Source organism: Fundulus heteroclitus, chromosome 4, assembly GCF_011125445.2.
Source record: "Fundulus heteroclitus isolate FHET01 chromosome 4, MU-UCD_Fhet_4.1, whole genome shotgun sequence".
NCBI classification, from domain to species: Eukaryota; Metazoa; Chordata; class Actinopteri; order Cyprinodontiformes; family Fundulidae; genus Fundulus; species Fundulus heteroclitus.
The window spans coordinates 6,405,512-6,425,621 of NC_046364.1; positions in this window are offsets into that span (position 1 = coordinate 6,405,512).

Consider the following 20,110-nt stretch of genomic DNA (forward strand, 5'->3'; position numbering starts at 1 on the left):
TCTTTATTGTCCGACAATGGGGAAATTCAGGCGTGGCAGTGCCAAAAACACAGACAGTTACACATTAAAACATTAATTAAAAAACAAGCTAACCAAATCTATAGTTCTTAAAAACAGATAATTATTTAAGTTGCCAAATATTGACAGTTAAAATGTAATAGTCTTTTGATATATATAAAAATCAAGTTTTAGAAGAAATTTTTTTTCGGTTTCAATTTAATACTGATATTTTTTAGACTCCTGAATATGAATATATTACATTTATACTCATATTGTTTGCAAAATGGGAACATTTTGCAACAAACAACCAACATGACCTGGATGGAATGCTAAGAAGCAATTTATGATCCAATATATTTTTTTGTTTGTTTTTTGTCTCATGGTGTTAAGATTTTACAAATAATCTGCATCCAAAAAGAATAGTTTTAGTTATCAGAATACCCAGAGCATCTTGGTGCCCTAAGCTATGTAGAAAACTTGAATACACTTAATTATATGATGGTTACCATCTGTTTTCCCTGTGTTAACTGTGTTTATTTACCTTATTTAGTTACAAAGTTTTATCATAGTGATAAAACACTGTAAGACAGCTTTTAATAATTTTGTTGATTTTCTAAAATGGAATCCTTTTGAGAAGGTCAAACTTAAAAAAGAACATTTGAATCCATTTGGAAGTTATGGCTCACAATGTTTTTTTTTGTCTCTATGGAGACAATTGAGTAATCTAAACTGCCAACTGTTTTCCAAATAATTTTGTTATGGGGCAAAAGATAATATTCTTTACTTTTTAATTCAAAACAAAGTTAGGAAGCACCAAGTTCTGCCCTAACTAGTTTTTAGAAGCTCCTACATGTTAAACAAACTCCTAACGTTCCGTTGCACACCAATGCACTGGGAAAATGTTTGGTTGACCTAAGCAAGTCACTCAGTCCAAACATCAACACATGGTTGTGGCCTCTGTGGCAGTCATGCTTCCTCCAGGTAAAGAGGAAGTGCAGCTCATTAGTAGGATGGGAGCTAACAGCAGTAGGAGTTTGAATTTCAACACATGGGCTATGTTAACATTGCAGGTCTTGATGCTCAATTCCGAATTTTTGCTGAAATCAGATTTTTTTTTAGGTGTCTGTTCATACTACTATTAAATGCCACTGCCGTCATACTGCTGTCTGAACAGTTCAAGAACCAGTTGCGCAGACAACAGAAGGAGATTTCACAGAGTAGCGCACTGTTTGCGGAAGTCATGGTGAGTGTACAGTACTTGATTCTGGAAGTGTTCAATAAGGTTTTGTTTAAAAAAAAAACATCGAAAAGAAAAAAAAAATTGCATACTGGCTGGCATCTCTTACAGTAATCTCGCCTTGTTATTGTTAGAAAGCTGTTGAACAATAGGAGCCGACAATATTAATACCACATCATAGCAAGACGAAGGAAGGTAAGAAGAAAGCAGTACAGCTATTGACAACAGTCTTTTATGGAGCAGTAACTGCTGTGTGTGGATGTGTAGTGAGAGACAGGAGAGTGACGAGGATAAAATGTGACATGACTGTTTATACTGCGGACGCTTTGAAGAAAATACCATATATGGGAGTGGCACAGATCAGATTTTTTGGGCGTGGTGAAAAGATGGGAATTGGGCTGTTCACACTGCCAAGAAAAATACGGATATGGCTTACATTTTCCTGCAGTGGGAACACTCCACACCTAACATATCCACATAAATAAAAAGCAAACCATAAAACATTTAGATTTTTGGGGGAACAGGAGGATGCAAACAATAAATACTAATGTGCCAGATATGGTGTAAAAAGGCATATATGTCTTGTTTTAAGCTATTAATCTATTTTTGTATGATATGGCTTCTCCTTGGCCTATTTACAAATAGAATACAGTCTAACAGTGTAGGGGTTTGGTGCCCAATTTGTTTAAAGCAGTGCGCTTGCGTTCTGAGAACCCTTCAGACTGCCACTATGGGTCCCTGACCAATACTCATTTGTCCTAGATAGCTCCTCGGGCACTGTAAAAGTTGGTCACTGCTCTAAGGGATTGGTTTAAATGCATTGACAAATAAAGACAATTCTGATAACAACCATGCAACAGGTAAACATAAATATGCTCCTAACATCAGGGGTCCGTTCTTCGTACGTTGCTTAAAACATCCAAGATCAAATGAGACATCCAAGATGATTTAATCCGGCTAATCATGATCCGGCTAATTGGGTTCTTCGAACACACCTGTTGTTTACGATTAGTATCACTGGATTGAGTTATCTGAGACAACTGCGCGTTCATGCGTTTGTTTAAAAGGGGAAATGTATCGATAGTAGAAACATTGATCAGCAACGCTGCTATTGGCTGTTCAGCATGGCCAAAGAACGCCCACAGTTTTTTTCCCAGCAGAACAAAAGCTTTTAATGGAAGGTTATCCCGAATTTGAGTCATTAATTAAAACACCTAAAAATCTGTTAAAGCCAGGAGAGAGGGCTGGCAAAAAGCAGCAGACAAATTAATGTGTAAATACTGTCCATGGTAGATGTTTCTATCACTTTCTACAGTATTAATTTTTGCATTTTAATAATCTCATATTTACTTTGTTATTTTATGTCAGAGCCTCCACGGGACCCACTAGAACATGGGGACAAGTAAAAGGGAAATACAAGAATATTCTACAAAATGGTAGCCTTTAATTATTATACTGTATTTTAAAAAGGCACTTGTTATGTCAAGAGATCCAAATTTCAGTGTCATTCCTTAGATACGGGAAGTAAAGGACACGTGCAAACTGGGAATTTTAACAAAAAAAACAACAAAAAAAACAATCTTTATCCATAAAAAATGAAAATCTTCCTTTTCCAAGTCATCCACAGTTTACACGGTAAAACTGTATTGCTCCGTGTCTAGATAATCCAACCATAGTTTTTTCTAATACAATATACGGCTCGACAGGAAGCAAGCCTTTCAAAGTAAACTAAACTTCACAATAAAATGGCCCGAACAAATATTCTTACTGAATAGGATAAAAATAAAAAGCAAACCACCATACACAAATAACTTAAAATTTTAGATTTATGGCTCCAACACGACTTTTTCCTCTTTAAAAGCCACTGTTAAATGATGTGTTTGTCTGTTTATAACAGCCACCAAGAAAAATCTCTACACTGTTGCGCTGTGCTAAAGGATCCTGTCTATTGCGCAATACGCGATTAATTCGAAAAAAACTGCAAATTATTCTTGCACCTTCCGCAACAGGTTGCAGTCGTAAAAATGGACATGGCTACGGCGGACTTCCCATCTCCTCCGCTTATACAGCCGTGATCTAATCTTGTTTACATGAAATAAGCCTGCTCTGGAGCAGGCTCAAGCTGGCGCACTTGTTGCTATGACAACAAGTGCAGGAAGTCTTTCGAAGAACCAAACGATCCAAGATCATGCCAAATCGTCAACAATGAAATCCTGCTAACTGAGTTAGCGACGTACGAAGAACGGACCCCAGGTCACAGCTGGTTCATGTGGAATAAAGAAACAGCACTTACAGATCATAAGCTAACCTCATCTTGTAACAACAGAACCTGCCTGTTAACAGTTTTAGCTCAACTGTGACTAGGAAACTTGTCAGAAAGGGCAGTATTCACTTTGATAAACTGCAAATTAATTTAAAGTCTAATTAATTGCATAATTTCTTCACCTACCAATGTTGAAACAGCTAACTGTAGAGTATCAGTAGGTAGGTTCAGCTTTCTTTTTTGTTGCATTTAACTGACAGCAGGGGGAGGTCCATCAGAATGAGGAACATGATGTCGTGTTTAGTGAGGTGATAGCTGAACCAAATATACTTGGGAGCCTCATGGTGTGAGTATTTAATGAAAAAGTCAGAGAAGGACAAGGCGCAGGGAACAGACGATGAACTGGGGACCATATAGAATGTGGAATAACTGAGGAGGCTGTGACCAATGGGGAGTGTGACCAGGACACTTATAAGCAGGGGAAGAGATGAGGGAACAGCGTGGAGAGCAGGTGAAGGCAATCAGATGATTAGTATGGGAAACAGCTGCGGACATTGAAGACGAGGGGAACAGAATGAAAACAGAGGCAGACAGAGAGGAAACACAGGAATAAAATCTAACCAAACAGACAAGAACAAATCAAGAACCTAAAACATAACTAACAAACAAAAATAAACCAATAACTAAACATAACAAAATCAAAACACAAACACCCAAGGATCATGACACATTATACAGGGGGGTGCATACATCAATGCTATTATTTATTTAATTCTGTTATTTTGTTTAATTTACTGCTTTTTGTCAGGTGCGCCAACAACGCCCCCCTCAACAGCTCGTGCTCTAGGCCAGTGGTACCCAGCCCTGGTCCTGGAGTACCCTTGTCCTGCATGTTTTAGGTGACTCCTTGCTGCCACACAACTGACTTAAATGAATTGATGATTAAGCGGCTTCGGTAGCGCTTCAAGCCATCATTTGCACCAGATGAGCTGGAACAGAGACATATCTAAAACATGCAGGACAGGAGTATTTGGAGTCCTCAGGGGCCATTCAGTAATTTTCTTTTTTTCCCCCATTCTGATAAGTTCATTCTGTTTTGCTTTAATACTCAAGTGTCACCCCGAAATGCCAAAAACTCTAAAAAAGCATGCCCCAAATTCTGGAATGTTTTGCCACTACATATCAGGCAGACTTTCTCTTTGACCATTTTAAATCGCTTTTAAACACTCATGTTTTTACCTTGGCTGTTAATACTCAAGAGAAAGTTGGTGTTTGTTGATTTTATGCCAGTTTGTTCTGTTTATTTTCCTATATTTCTTTCAGTAATAATGATATATTACTGATTTTTATGCTGTTTATATTTGTGTTTTTTTGTACAGCACTTTGGTCTCTGTGTGTTTAACGGTCTTTATAAATAAAGTTGGATTCAAATAAATTTTCAATTCAATTTTATTTATATAGCGCCAAATCCTGAAACATGTCATCTCAAGGCACTTTACAAAATCAAGTTCAATCATATTATACAGATTGGGTCAGATTATACAGATTGGTCAAAAATGTCCTATATATGGAAACCAATTGATTGCATCAAAGTCCCAACAAGCAGCATTCACTCCAGGAGAAGCGTAGAGCTACAGGGAGAGTCGTCTGCATTGTGCATGGCTTTGCAGCAATCCCTCATACTGAGCAAGCATGAAGCGACAGTGGAAAGAAAAACTCCCCATTAGAGGGAAGGAAAAACCTCCATCACAACCAGGCTCAGTATGAACGGTCATCTGCCTTGACCGACTGGGGTTACAGAAGACAGAGCAGAGACACAACAAGAGAGACAAAAAGCACAGAAGCACACATTGATCCAGTAATCTGCTCTACATTAGCTGGTAATAGCGGGTGATCTGTCTTCCTTGGATGATGTCACAGTTAACAGAACGTCAGACCAGGTGTACCTACTATGAAGAAAAAGAGAGAGAGCAAAAAGTTAAAAGCTGAAGTGACAACAGTCATTTCAATGCAATGCAATGCAAAATTAGAGAACAGTAGACTGGATAACAGTGGGATTGGATTGGCTTTTTGTGTGGGTATGTCTAGGTGTTTATAAGAGTTATCCAAATGTATCCTAAGTGTGCCAAAATGGAGATGCCAACTTCAAAATGCTGTAATTAGGGTTCCAAGCCCGCAGCGCAGGCGAACGGCTATGCCGTTCGTCTGCTCTGTGAGCAGAGAACCCTATTTAGGGTTCCAAGCCCGCAGCGCAGGCGAACGGCTATGCCGTTCGTCTGCTCTGTGAGCAGAGAACCCTATTGTTTTTCTCGTGTTTTTAAATTATTTATTATTATTACGGGTAATTATTATTCTCCGCTAAAACGGGTTGGGCGGCCCATGCGGATTTGTAACGAACTTATTGAATCAGGTATCCAAGTACAGAATGTGCACCGCTACTCAAACCCAGAAATTCAGACCCCTCAACAACTAGGGGGCGCTATAACAAAGGACAACGCGTTTTGGCCTATAACCACCAAACTACTGGTCCTACACTCAAAAACTTCACATCAATTTGTTTATTGGATGATTCTGCAAAATAAAGGGAATTGGCACACCCTTCGTTTCCCAGCTGGTTTTCACGCTACATGGCTACAAAGGTTGGACCTTTCTTGTTAATCTCCTCCTACATTTTTTGTGCAATCCGCGCAAAACTTTATATATAAGCGTGTCATGGACAAATAAAAAAAGTTAACGCGGCAGATTTTTGAATTTTGACTTTTTCAAAAAGTAACGCTACAATAAGTGATTGTTAGCTAGCTAGCTCTAAATGTAATTGCTGGTTATTGTAAAACCATAACAGATTTTGACATGTCCTTCATAACCCATTGTCCAAATAAGATTTTGCACATGTGACCCGCATTTGAGGATCGTCCATCACTAGGGGGCGCTGTGATGTCAAGAAATCTACTACCAAGAATGGCTGATCGGATTTTTACAAAACCTTCTTCATTCCCTTCCAGACATTGCCCTTAACTAAAGTATTAAATATGGTATTTATTGAAACAAGTGGGCGGGGCCTATTTCCAAAAGTGTGGAAAAAAACTGGAAAACTTCAAAAATTCACCTAAAATCACTTGTGTGGTGTAACAAGCTCAGATTTTCAGGATGTATTCCTTGAATAAGGTGCAACAATTCTCTCACTGCATGTATTCCAGTGTTTGAAAGTGCCACACTCTGTTTTTTTCAAAGTTTGTAAAATGGAGAAATCAATGTATTTTCCACAAATATTGGTCAATCTCAATAAAAATGGCCTCTATCTGTAAAGCACAGCCAGAATAACCATGTCTTTCAGTTTGGTAAAAATCCAGGCGATTTTGACCAATTTACAAGATTTTAAAAATTAATGATACAAGATTATAAAGTTTAATATTTTTTTTCTCTGAATCCATTTTTTTAATGACCATCAAAAAAAAATCGTGTGGTTAGATAAAACACTCTTGGACATTCATGAATATTTTCAGAATTTTAGAGCAAACCGTTGAATTTTAACAAATTTATGAAGTTTGTGATCAGTTTACAGCTCTCATCATCGAGAGCTCTGCCATCCAGAACTGTGAACAGGGCGGCCATCATGCCCATATTTGGGTACATCACCGGAAGTGACGTCACATCCTGTGTTTTTTCTAAGCGGAGCAGAGACTTGAAATGGGAGGATAGCTTTTAGAGTTTTGAGAAGAACACATAATTTAAAAATTTTGTGATTCAATAGGCAGAACAACTTCTATAGCTGAGGTATGGGGAATGATTAAGAAAATGAAGGGAAATAGACCAGAGAGAACATATCCAGTTCTAAAACATGAAGAAGGAACAGCATTAACAAATTAAGAAAAAGTAGAAGTAATGGCAAGAACATTTGCAAAGATCCATAGTTCAGATATGGATCAGACTTATTTGAAAAGTAACGCTATAATATAATATGGATAGATAGATAGATAGACTTAGAGAGAATTAGAAAACTTTATTTGTCATTTTGTATCCACAGAGTGCATTCAGAACAAAATTCCATTGCATACAGCTTGTAAATTGCAGTAAAATAAATTACAGTATAAGGTGCAGCAGTGATTTGAAGTAAACAATTGAAATGCAAACAAATCAGGAGAAGTCACAGTGTACAGGTGTGTATTTAAAAAAAAAAAACATTTGTAGATGCAGAATTGATTGTGCAGAGGGCAATTTGTGCAAGAATACAGCTTGTAAATAACAGTCAATTTAAATTACAGTATAAGGTGCAGCAGTGATTTAAAAGTAAACAATTGAAGTGTAAACAATGCATGAGAAAGTCACAGTGTACAGGTAAGTATTTTTAAAACCATTTGTATGTACTGAATTGATTGTGCAAAGGGCATTTGTGCGAGAATGCATTTAGAAACTGAGAGTTCGACAGCATTTGTAATGCTAGTTGGAGATGCAATGATGCAAAATCAGCAAATATGCGAATGTTGTGCAAAGTTTATGGGTTATAGTTATAGATAGCAGTGACATGCATTCAGGGGAGGCAATCATGGAAAGAAAGAAAATATAGAATAATGATAACAATATATATTGTGATTCACTCAGTCATTTGTAATAATAATTGTTTTTTTAATCTAATTTCCTTACTTTTTTATCATATTCTCTTTAAAATCGAAGACTTTTGGCTATTTTTAACTTAAATCCTTGGTGGTGCTTGATAGTGAAGCGCCACCAAGCCAGCGATCTTGGCCTCCCCTGGGATTGCGCAATCCCATGTTAACTGCGCTGACTTCCATTTCGTGAATGCATCTTCCTGTCTCTAGATCATAAATTCAATTGTTCAAACACTGATGACCTGATTTTCCACAATTTAATATATGTGGATTATGAATTGTGTTTTGGTCATTAAACTATGTGTTTTCGTGTGCTGCTGGGCGATCACAAAAGCCAAAGAGCTGGTTGTAGGTGAGGCCGGCAGTTCCTTGGCCTCTAGGCAGGGTCGCTCAAGGGGCACCGCTCTGATCCCCAAATAGTAGAGTCAAAGCAAGTTATGGATGTGTTATTAGCGAGTTTTGCTAAACAAGTAAAGCACTAAAAAGACTCTAAACATACAGCTGGAACAGGACTGATGAAGGAAGGCTTTCCTCCCTGGCAGTGAGCTCCACTGAGACTGAGAAACTTTTAAAACTGAAGAAGATAAAAAGAACTTTTACCGGAAAGTGACCGATATTTTTGTTCAGAAAGAGCGCAGCTGCACTTCATAGAGGTAAGACAGCGATAATTATTCATGTTTTGTTTTTGTAATAAAATGTGCGTAATGTAGGTTAGTTAGAAATACATCATAACTCATAAACTGCTACCAATCAAATGACAAATAATTTAGTTTTATTTATTTTTTTAACAAATAATCAATATTTTTTCCATGTCTCTTGGTTAATTGATTTGGCTCAACCAGTCTCCTTCAGCACTTTGCAATGAGTCTACTCTGTAGAGTGTATATATTATTATTATTATGTAAATTTGACTGATGATGTCAGTGCTTCACCAGCTATCCCTACCGCACGTCACTGATAGATAGATATATCTATCAACATCTGCATACCTTGATTCAAATGAAACGATTTTAGTCTTATTTAACACTACAAGCTACAAGGATAAGAAGAGAATATCTTGGTTGAACTTAGAATAAAAAGGTATAAGTTACGGGAAACATGTAATTCATATATTATGAGTTGTCATGAAAAGGAGTAATAGCATTAATGGTTTAAAGGGTCACTGTAAATGAAGAACATTCATTTTATATATATATATATATATATATATATATATATATATATATATATATATATATATATATATATATATATATATATATATATATATATGGGGAACAGTTCATGGTGGGGGTTTGAGGGTCTCTGTTGATGCTATGGGCTGGGGACATGCAGCGCTGGGATGAAATGTCCTTAATGGAGGAAAGATGATCCCTTCTGCTGTCCCCACCACTCTCCTCATTTTCCACCAGTCGGAGGTGCTGCTGCCTCCACACCACACAGAGAGACAGCTGGTCAGAATGCTCTCTATGGTACTTCTGTAGAAGGTTGTGGGAATGTGCGGGGACAGGTGGGCTCTCCTCATCCTCTGCTTCTGTGCCCTCTTCACCAGTGACGTGGTGTTCACAGACCAGGTGAGGTTGACCGTGATGTGCACCCCCAGGAACTTGGTGCTGCTAAACACCTCCACAGCTGAGCTGTTGATGAGTTTATGTCATCTGCGAACTTCATGATGTGATTGGGGGTGAAACTGGGGGTGCAGTTGTGTGTCATCAGAGTAAACAGCAAGGGGCTCCGAATGCAGCCCTGAGGGGAGCCCGTGCTGAGGGTGATGACATCAGAGGTGGCCTGTCAGACCCGGACCGACAGTGCTCAGGAGGTGAGGAAGTGGTGAAGGGGTGTGCTGAAGCCCAGATGTTCCAGTTTTTCCACCAGATGCTGTGGGATTGAATGCTGAAGTCCAGGAACATGCTCAAAGGGGGCGGTGCGTGGGCTTGGAATCCGTTAATAACTGCTTGCAGTTCTAGTTACTGTTTACTTCTACATACAGACCTTGGTGAGGGCTCTAACGACAGGCCATTTCCAGAGGAATCCTGATGCATAGATTCACTGCCAACATGATTGAGCAGTAAGGGTAGAATAAACATATAACACAGAACTGATTTGCTTTACACATGCTGCTGCTGTGGGAATTAAAAATTTCCACCCTCAGAAGTGATACATACATGCATGTGTCAGAAGAGCGTCTGCACTGACTGGCCCAAGCAACGTGCGTGAAAACAGGAGGAGGGGGGCGTTTAAGAAATTAACTATAGCGAATAACATTGGCTCTGGAGGAAATGCAGATGGAGGGGGGCCTAGATAATCATTTTCAAACCAGAGTCCGGTACCAACTACGACACTTAGTAGTCAGAAATATGTTCTGTAGGAACACCAGTGTCCCCATGACCGTTAAGAGGTTAAATTAGCTTTTTTATTCTGATTATTTAATCTGTTGTGTAACTCTGGTGAATCATGTCTCTAAGTGTATGCCACTATTCTAATTGGATATCAGGAACATATGTATGTCACAAATCATCAGTCATTAGACATTCATGTACACACATGCACGTACCCATGCACACACGTGCAAAACTTGCTCTACATACCTATCAATACATCCTGATATACAAAAATTAAAACATACAGCAGTGGGTATAGGGACAATTCGAGCTATGTGCTATTTCACAAAAAACTAAATTTCTGTGAGTTTTTGCAAATCACACCAAAGTAATGAGTCATGCCAAAAGTTTTGTTTTTGTGTGTCTTATTCAGTTTTCTCCAACAACCCAACAGGTACACTGATCTCCACTTAATCTACAATAAATGTGAAAGTGGTTGTTCAGGCACAGCTGCAGAGCAATCCTACCACGCCAGTGCAGTTTGTAAAACTTGCTGTTTCATTTAAACCCCTAGACCTTGCAGAATCTTTGAATAGGTTGGTTGTATTCAAAGTATATAACACTGTATCAAGAGTACTAAGCTATAGAGCATTTCAGTCCAAACCTGGTATTAATGTAACCGGTGAGAGCCATAAAATTCTTGCAAACCTACACTGCACAGTAATTCAGTAACACAAAAAATATTTTAAAGTGTAACCTGATGTAAAAACATAACCTAGCTAAGTGTGTGTATGAGCAGTGGGGGCTGTGGTCAGTATGCACCAACGAAGAAAGCATGTGTCGTTTGAACCAATAGGAAGATTCTACTGCGATAGCCACCGTTCAGCAATAAGAGGCACTAAGACAGTTTTGAAACAAATGTTGCAGAACTAAAAAGTTCACATGAAAGTGTAAAAACATGCACAGTAACATTAAAATAGCACCCTTGAGCCTAGTTCATAGGTTATCCGCAAACAAAGGGGATTTGGGGGTGAGTTGAGTGAGTGGTGAGTGTAACTGTAGGTAGCAGTTGGTTTTGTTTTCATTTTGTTGGAAATTAGCAGGTCCAGTTAACCACCTCGGCCCGATGTATGAGAGATCTGAGAGGATGTCTGGTTAGTCGTAAGTGCAGTCAGGGTACCATTGTTACAAGCTTGATCCATGTCTCACTAAGGCCCAGGACGTCAAATGACAGGTGCTTGGCATAAGCAGTAATGAAGTCTGCTTTGTTCACTGCCGATTGGAAATTCCTCGGTCCGACAGAAAATAGAGTGTCACAGAGCGAGGTGTGCTTTAGAGAGCAGAGGTGTTGAAAGTTGCAGAGCTGTTTGGATGTGTAGTACACGTTTTGTACAATTCAATGACAATAGTAATAGGGATTGAGGTGCATTTTATAGCAGGTTTTGGGGCATGGATAATATAGATAATTAATGGAAAATAGAAGTAGATAGGTTTGATTTGTTCAGTGGCATTGCTTGGTGGATGCCTACCTTGAGGGCTTACTCGTGAATGGCCATTCTGTAAGTAAACCAAAAGTGATATCACAGGGTGGAGAGACTGGATGTTCAAAGCCCCTGATTGCTCTGATGTCTGACGGCCCAACCGCGACAACCAGACAACGGGTGCTTGTTGTCCTTTGAGGATACACAAAGCGACGGTGGAGAGGAAAACTCACTTTTAACAGGGAGGAAAACCTCCAGCAGGACCAGGCAAAGTGTGAACAGCCATCTGCCTCAACCTACTGGGGGTTTGGGAAGGCAGAGCAGAGACACAAAAGAGCACAGAAGCACACATTGATCCAGGAATCTTTTCTACGTTAGAAGGTAATGGTAGCGGATCTTTGTGTAAAATAGAGATTTATCATTTATTTGACTGTGCAGGACTACATGTAAATGACCCTTTTACTGATTTCAAACTAAATGTGTACATCTGGTGAAAACAAACACATATACTCTGCCACCATCCTTAACAGTTAGTCAAAGTATCTTTATTAGTATCCCTTAGGAGAAATATGCCTTGGATACAAGGATCAGCTGCATTGTATTACATCTTCAATCACTAATAAGAGAAGTCTTAGTAAAATAACACATAAATATACAGTTAGGGATGTATCAGATCATTTGATCAGCAGAAAGGATGATAAATTAGCTTTTTGATGTTGATCAAAACTGCTTTTCAAATTGTGGTTTAAAGTATGCCCTTTGACTTAACACTAAACACAACAGCCTACTCAAAACACTTTCCAAACGGCCAGCACTTAGTTGGGGACCAAACGTAAATGACATCTAATTACCTTCATTTATTTCACAGTTTTTTGAGACCATATTAATGCTCAGCCAAACTTGCTCTTTTATTAGCCTGTTTGCAGGCTACAGAATTACTCCCCCCCCCCCCACACACACGCACACACCCCCAACATCCTGTGCAATGGCATGATCCTAGATTGTAACTTCTTTTTGATATATTAGCTCTGACACCTGGGTCATATTTTCATTAATTAAACATGGTTTTGTAATAATTTCATACTGATATAGACCTATTTCACTACAGACTTTGGGCACATAAGATATGCTTTTGCCACATAACTTAATTAGAAAATGATAAATGTCTTAGTAGTGTGACCATACATTTCCTAAAGGTCAGGGACACCTACGACTTTGCTCATTTTAATTTATAATGTATTGGCTGAAGAGCTCACTGAGATGTTTGCAACTCCTCCCTTTGTGTTACTCTCAGGTCCAAAACATGGTAATAGCCATGGGAACGCCTGGAGGTCTGAGAAGTTTTGAGTTTGCGTGTATTCATTTTTTTTAAAGCCTTTATGTTTTATGAAGCTAAACTATCACTGGACAGACTATTAATGCAAAAAACTAACCTTGGGTCACTAGTTTTTCTAGACTACATGGGCTCTGTGTGACTGATGCAAGACCTTTTACTCATTGCATTGACTTTCCCACAGACAATGCTTGTTTTGCACAAATTAGTTTTATAGACCTTATAAGTGTTGTTTTCCCCACAGAATGATTGCTGATGCCCTGTTGCCCACTTGTATACCGTCTAAATTCCTACAGTTAAAAACTCATCTCTTTCTTGCCAGATTCAGCAGCATTCATCTTTTGCTCAACAATGAAATCCAGAAAATGGGAACATTGGCCTGAAACTCAATGGAACTGTATACATGCCAAGCTTGTAAACTGGTACAAACTGTAATTGTGTACCGGTTTTGTTGCTGCCAATCAAAGCTGGTCTAGTGACCAACAGAGTTAGTGCCCATTGTGGAAATCATGTAGCTTCCTCCAATAATCCAACTTACTGACAATATGCAAGTTAAGTTAATTGGTCTCTGAATTGCATTTAGGAGTAAGTGTGTGCATGCATGGTTGTTTATCCTGCATGTCTCTGTGTTAGCCTGTAATGGACTAATGAATTGTCCACTGGAAATGTGCACCACACTCCCTACAGGGATAAGTGGATATAGACAGTGGGTGAATGGATGTCTATCACATTTTCTATTTGTTTTTGTTTTTTAAATTGATTTCATAAATTGTTTCTTTTTAATCAGCATGCTGTAAATAACTGCAACCATGTATGTTTGTCATGAATCATGCAGCCCTATCCGGAAGGAATATATAACCTTGATAGTGCAGAATTTAAAGGAGGACAGCAACATTCTGTTTTCTTTCTATAGATGTCAGTTAATTGATGAATTAAAAAAAATCACAATAAAGATTTTGCACTTTCCTCCTACATTACCATGGGTTTATCTATTGAAGATAAACACCCTGCTGTGGTGAGGTTTATGGCCTTTGGCACTGACATAAATGTAATGTTTTGCTAACTGTGGCTTTAAGGCTTTGGAACTTGGTGCCATTACATATCAAACAGCCCTCTTCACTGTCTATTTTTTAAATCTGCTCTCAAAACCCACCTTTTCTGATTAGCCTTTGATGTAGCATAACAGAGCTCACTTTATCAATTTTATCCAAGTTACAACATTTTTATGTTTTATAATGTCTTTTACTCAAGTTGCTTATACAAACTTTTACATGTTTTATACAGCATTTTACTCTGGTTGCTTGTAAAATCATTTATATTTTTATGTATGCTCTGCATATCTGTTTAGCACTTTGGTCAGCTGTGCTGTTTTTTAAGTGCTTATAAATAAAGTTGGCTTGGCTTTACGTTGTGATTATAACTTTATTTACACAGTATTAGTATGTAGAGAGATTGGATACATATCCCTTCATTGCAAAAAAGTGAATATGTTGGTTAACATTGACAGCAGTTGAATGTGAATGTATCTGCATTCACAGGAAGTTGAAGAATTTAGGACAAATTCCTTGCATGAGAAAGAGCAGGAACAAAACAACCTGGTCAAACAGATTGCAGTTTTGCCGTGGAGTACAAAGACGGACAGCACTTGCCTGGTGAAAAGTTATTTTTTCCGTTAAATCCTCCTTTCAATTGTTTGTGACATCTATTAAAGTATTTGTTTAGAGAGAAAAAGGCAATTGTTTTCTGAGTATACAGATAAAATCTGTGTGTGCAGTTGTTTCTAATGCACTGGATTTATTTCTTCCCAATCCAGCCCAAGAACAGTGCCCAGAATAAAATGTTTTGACCAGCCATGGATGACCCCTTACACAATTCAGGTACAAATCACCAGTGATTTGTATGTTTTACATTGTGTCTGAGTGTAATGTAATGCTGCAATTAAAATTATCATAGCATTACAATGTGGAACTTGTTGAATCCACTTGAGTTCTGCATCTTTTTGAAATTCTTTTGCTAAATATCTCAACACTGTCCTACTTCTAAAGGATCCATAAGTAAGACATTTACTGTAAAGTTTAACCTCAATCTTTCTCATTTGTCAAGCGGGATGGAAGTAACATTCCCTAAAAACAATCTGTCCTCTTAAAATTAGAGGTATGGTCAGGAACTACTTCGGTGCAAATTATGGCCCGTGTTCACTTCCTGGTTCTTGGGCCAATGATATGAGAGTTCCCAGGGTTGACAAAACATAGCACTACATTTGGTAAGAGAAGCGGACCAGAAATAAAACAGAATCCAACAGTACAAAAGCTGAGCAAAAAACTTCAGTGATATACCAGAATGACAAGTCTCTGCACCATTTGAAAAACACACATACAATGGTATCTAATAGTACTAAAATTTCTTGAACTTTCACAATTTTGCTGTTTCAAATGTAAAAAATATTTTTGCATAACAATTAAGTAATTTTCTTTCCAAATTGCAAGCACAATTCTAAGACAAATCAAAAAAGGCATGGAAAACAAAAAGACAAATGAAGGGACAGAGAAATAGTGCCTTGATGAGACGCTGGTAAAAACAATGAAAATAACAGGTACATTCCAACAGGGAGGTAAAACCAGATAAAACACGGAAACACTCTGCCAAAATTAAATGTCTCCAAGACAAATCACAATTAGATACAACAGTGCTGTGCACACAAACGGTAATCAAAACCACTCAATATGATGCAGGCAGAAAAAAAATGCAGAACACTCCAGAACAATATGGAAATACTGTTTCTCAGTAAACAGAGTTGTGAAAAACTATTTGTCTCTTACAGTTTTCTTCTGTTTTATTATCAAAGATTATGGAGGACCAAGTCTTCCATATCTAAAAATAAATACAGAAATAAATAAATGCTCAATAAATAAATAAGAATACAATTAATTGCCACCAAATTAATAAATGTAGGTAGAAATAAAATTATACAGTGAGACATAAATGTATATATCTCTTTTAATTAGCTTATTTATTTATTTGCCTTTGTAATAATTACCTTATTTATTTATTGTGCGTTATAATCTTCAACTTTATTTATTAATTACTTATATTTTTTAAGTATTTATTTATGTGCATGTTATAATATTTTTGTCTGTTTTATTCTTCCTTTGTATTTTTTTACCCTATATATTTCTGTGATGCTATTTATTTCTGCCTGTCCTTTTTACATTTCTGCCTGTCCTTTTTACATTTCTGTATGTATTTCTGCCTCATTATGCAAATGAGGAGGGGCTGTGTCTTAAGGGCTCAACTTCTTCCCATTGGTTGGTTAGCATTTTACTGCATCGGTCAAATCTACATGGCTTTTCCCCGCACTAAAGCATTGTTAAGTAATGTCAAACTCAGCAGTCAGACGTTCAGTGGCCGACCTCTTAAGGAAAGCTGCTACATCCTGGCAATAAAAAGCACTAAAGATTATCATTATTCTATCCATGTTGGTCTAATTTGTGAAGGAGGCGGAGTTTCATCAAGCCGAGCCAACATTTCCCCTCAGCTGCAACACTTGGGGTTCACGCTGCGTCTTTAAGCATGATCCAGCACCGCAGTGAAGTTGGTTTGAATTTGGATATTGGACATTACAGCTCCACGGAGTCAACGGGATCTAGCTCATGGTTAATCCGATTGAGGGACTCCGATTTCGGCCAGCGTCTCTCAGCTGCTCCCTCTTTCCACACGCGGTGGTGCAGTTAGAGACCGTCAAAAAACTTTTGAACCAAGCTCTCTTGAGAAATAAAAATCAATAAATGTATTATCTTGTGACCAGCTAAGATAAACTAATATAAATTGATGTCAATAGATAAAATCTGTAAGGCACATTTGTTTTTATTCATTTTTAAGCTATTTTCAATTTTCAAGACAAAAATTGGGACTTTTCCTTACAGATGTTTTTTAGTGGCTTGATTTTATATTAGATTTGTCATAGGTGGTCACAAGATACGGAATTTATTGACTTTTGTTTCTCAAGAGTGCTTGGTTCAAATGTTTTTTGACAGTCCCTAAATGCACCACTGCGTGTGGGAGGAGGGAGCAGCTGAGAGATGCTGGCCGAAATCGGAGTCCCTCAACCGGATCAACCATGAGCTAGATCCTGTTGACTCCGTGGAGTCAACGGGACTTTTATAATCAACTACAGTATTTTCTTATCAAGCGAGCTCTGCATAGGGTCCAATGTAATTCACCCAGCGCGATGGGAGACTCGTTTTGAGGAAACTACGGTTGTAGCTCAGTGTCTGCCTTGCTGTGGTTGCAGAGAGGTGTCTGTTTGTAGAAGAAATCATCCGCCGATGAGTTACTGATCTGGAAAAACCGAATCTGAAACCATAAAAAAAACATTCAGATCCCAAATGTACAGCGTTCTAATTCTTCCAGTCTATTAGCAGCTTCCCTTAAGAGGTCGGACACTGAACGTCTGCCTGCTGAGTTTGAAATTACTAAACAATTCTTTAGTGCGGGGGAAAGCCATGTAGATTGACCGATGCAGTAAAATGCTAACCAACCAATGGGAAGAAGTTGAGCCCTTAAGACACAGCCCCTCCTCATTTGCATAATGAGGCAGAAATGCATACAGAAATGTAAAAAGGACAGGCAGAAATGTAAAAACGAGAGACAGAAATAAATAGCATCACAGAAATATATAGGGTAAAAAAATACAAAGGAAGAATAAAACAGACAAAAATATTATAACATGCACATAAATAAATACTTAAAAAATATAAGTAATTAATAAATAAAGTTGAAGATTATAACGCACAATAAATAAATAAGGTAATTATTACAAAGGCAAATAAATAAATAAGCTAATTAAAAGAGATATATACATTTATGTCTCACTGTATAATTTAATTGCTACCTACATTTATTAATTTGGTGGCAATTAATTGTATTCTTATTTATTTATTGAGCATTTATTTATTTCTGTATTTATTTTTAGATATGGAAGACTTGGTCCTCCATAAAAGATAACCTAAGTAAACACAAAAAAGTAGTTATCAAATGATAATTTCCTTTATTAGGGAAAAAGATTATTCAATCCAGCCTGACCCTATGTGAAAAGCCAGTGCCCACATTAATAGAAAAGCAACTGTCATAAAAAGGAATAGAAATGTCTTTTTATGTCATCAGCAATGTGAAAGGGAAATAGAAGCATCCAAATTCACATAAAAGCAAAAAGACATAAACAAAAACATAATAAGAAGGATCTGTACAGTATTAGCAAACACAACATAATGAAACAACCCAGTATAGTTAATAAAAATACTATACTCCAATTAAAAGAATAGTAAAACTGAGTAGGATCATTAATAAAATGTGCAAAATATTTAACAAAGGGTGGTTTCTCCTCACAAAAATGGCTTCCTTTACTCCTCTTTCAGCCATTGTTCCTCTCTATCCAGGATGAGAACATTGTCATTCTTACAAAGAGTTACCACTGGCTTGCAGATGAGTGTGAACTGCTTAATCTTGGCCTGCTGATGTTGCTTTTCTGTGCAGGGCCAATCCCTTTTATACTGTTATTGCGAGTATAACTTGGGAACAAAAAGTGGCCCAATGTCAGGCTTGTAGGCGAAACACAAAAAGACTTCATCAGGGGCAAAGATGGTTGAGGACTAACACCTCCAGTGTTTTCAATTGTCCTCTCAAGGATATTGAATTCTGGTTGTGATAAACCACAACCGGAGTTCAATTTCACAAGCAAACCTAGGCAGAATTATTACTAGAGTTGTGGAATAACAAAATTACCTAAAAAAGCCTGACTAACAACAGAAAGTAGGCTAAAATTGTAATTGTTTGGTTTAGGAATGAGTGCAGAGGAGTAAAGTGATCTGGTTTTAATATGAAGAAATAAGGAGAACTAACAATGTGACTAACTAAAAAGTCAAGAGTCTAGTACCTAATGAACAACAGTGTGCACAAAGTTAGAAGATAAACTCAAGACCTGGAGATTGTGACAAAAATATTTCAAAGGGCATCAAATCATGCCCCAATCTGAAGAAAATCAAGAAAAAAAATGAGAAACAAAGTCATGACAACTATCAGTCTTGAAATAGTTACAAAGCACTCTCTATGCCTGGAAGAGCAATTATGCGGAAATGGAGAAAACGTGGAACAGTGGTAAATGTTCTAATGTCATGATTAATGTGTCTTTGTTGTCATTTGATTTTGTATTTAAATAATTTTGGATTATTGAATTTTATCACTTAAAGCGTTCCACACAAGTACATTCCTTGGTGTCGACATTCTTAGCTCCTTCTTCTGATCTGTTCTTTATGTATTTCTGTCTCATATGAGAGTTAATCTTTAGGTTTTAGTTTACTTAGATCCTTTTATGCCCTGATAAATCCCTCTTTGTTCATTTATGTTTTAATTATTAACTTTTCCTCAGGTTTTGTCCCCTTCCCAACTGATTGAACTGAATCATACATTTTGCTTTCTACCAGAAAATCCCGAAGCAGTACGGCCAATCTAAAGCAAGTAAGTAAGTTTAGCTCTGACTAACTGCAAGAAACAAAATAAAGGTCTTTATAGCTAAAACCAAGTATGAGAAGAACATTTTCATTCAATCTGGAATGCTCCAAATGCTAATCATTTGATGTTTTAAAACTCTATAATTTTTCCTGTAAACAATCCTTTATTTTTTTCTCCCAGCTTCCAAATAATCATCAGTTATATTTGTCATGTTTTGAAACACATACAATTAGACAAGGCAACCTAGAAGCACTTGGAAAAATGAAACGTCTTAGATTTGTTAGTTTTAGTGCTACAATCAGGGGAAACACAATGTTTCAGAACAGAAAAAAATGGGGGATGTTGATTTAATTCGGAGAGT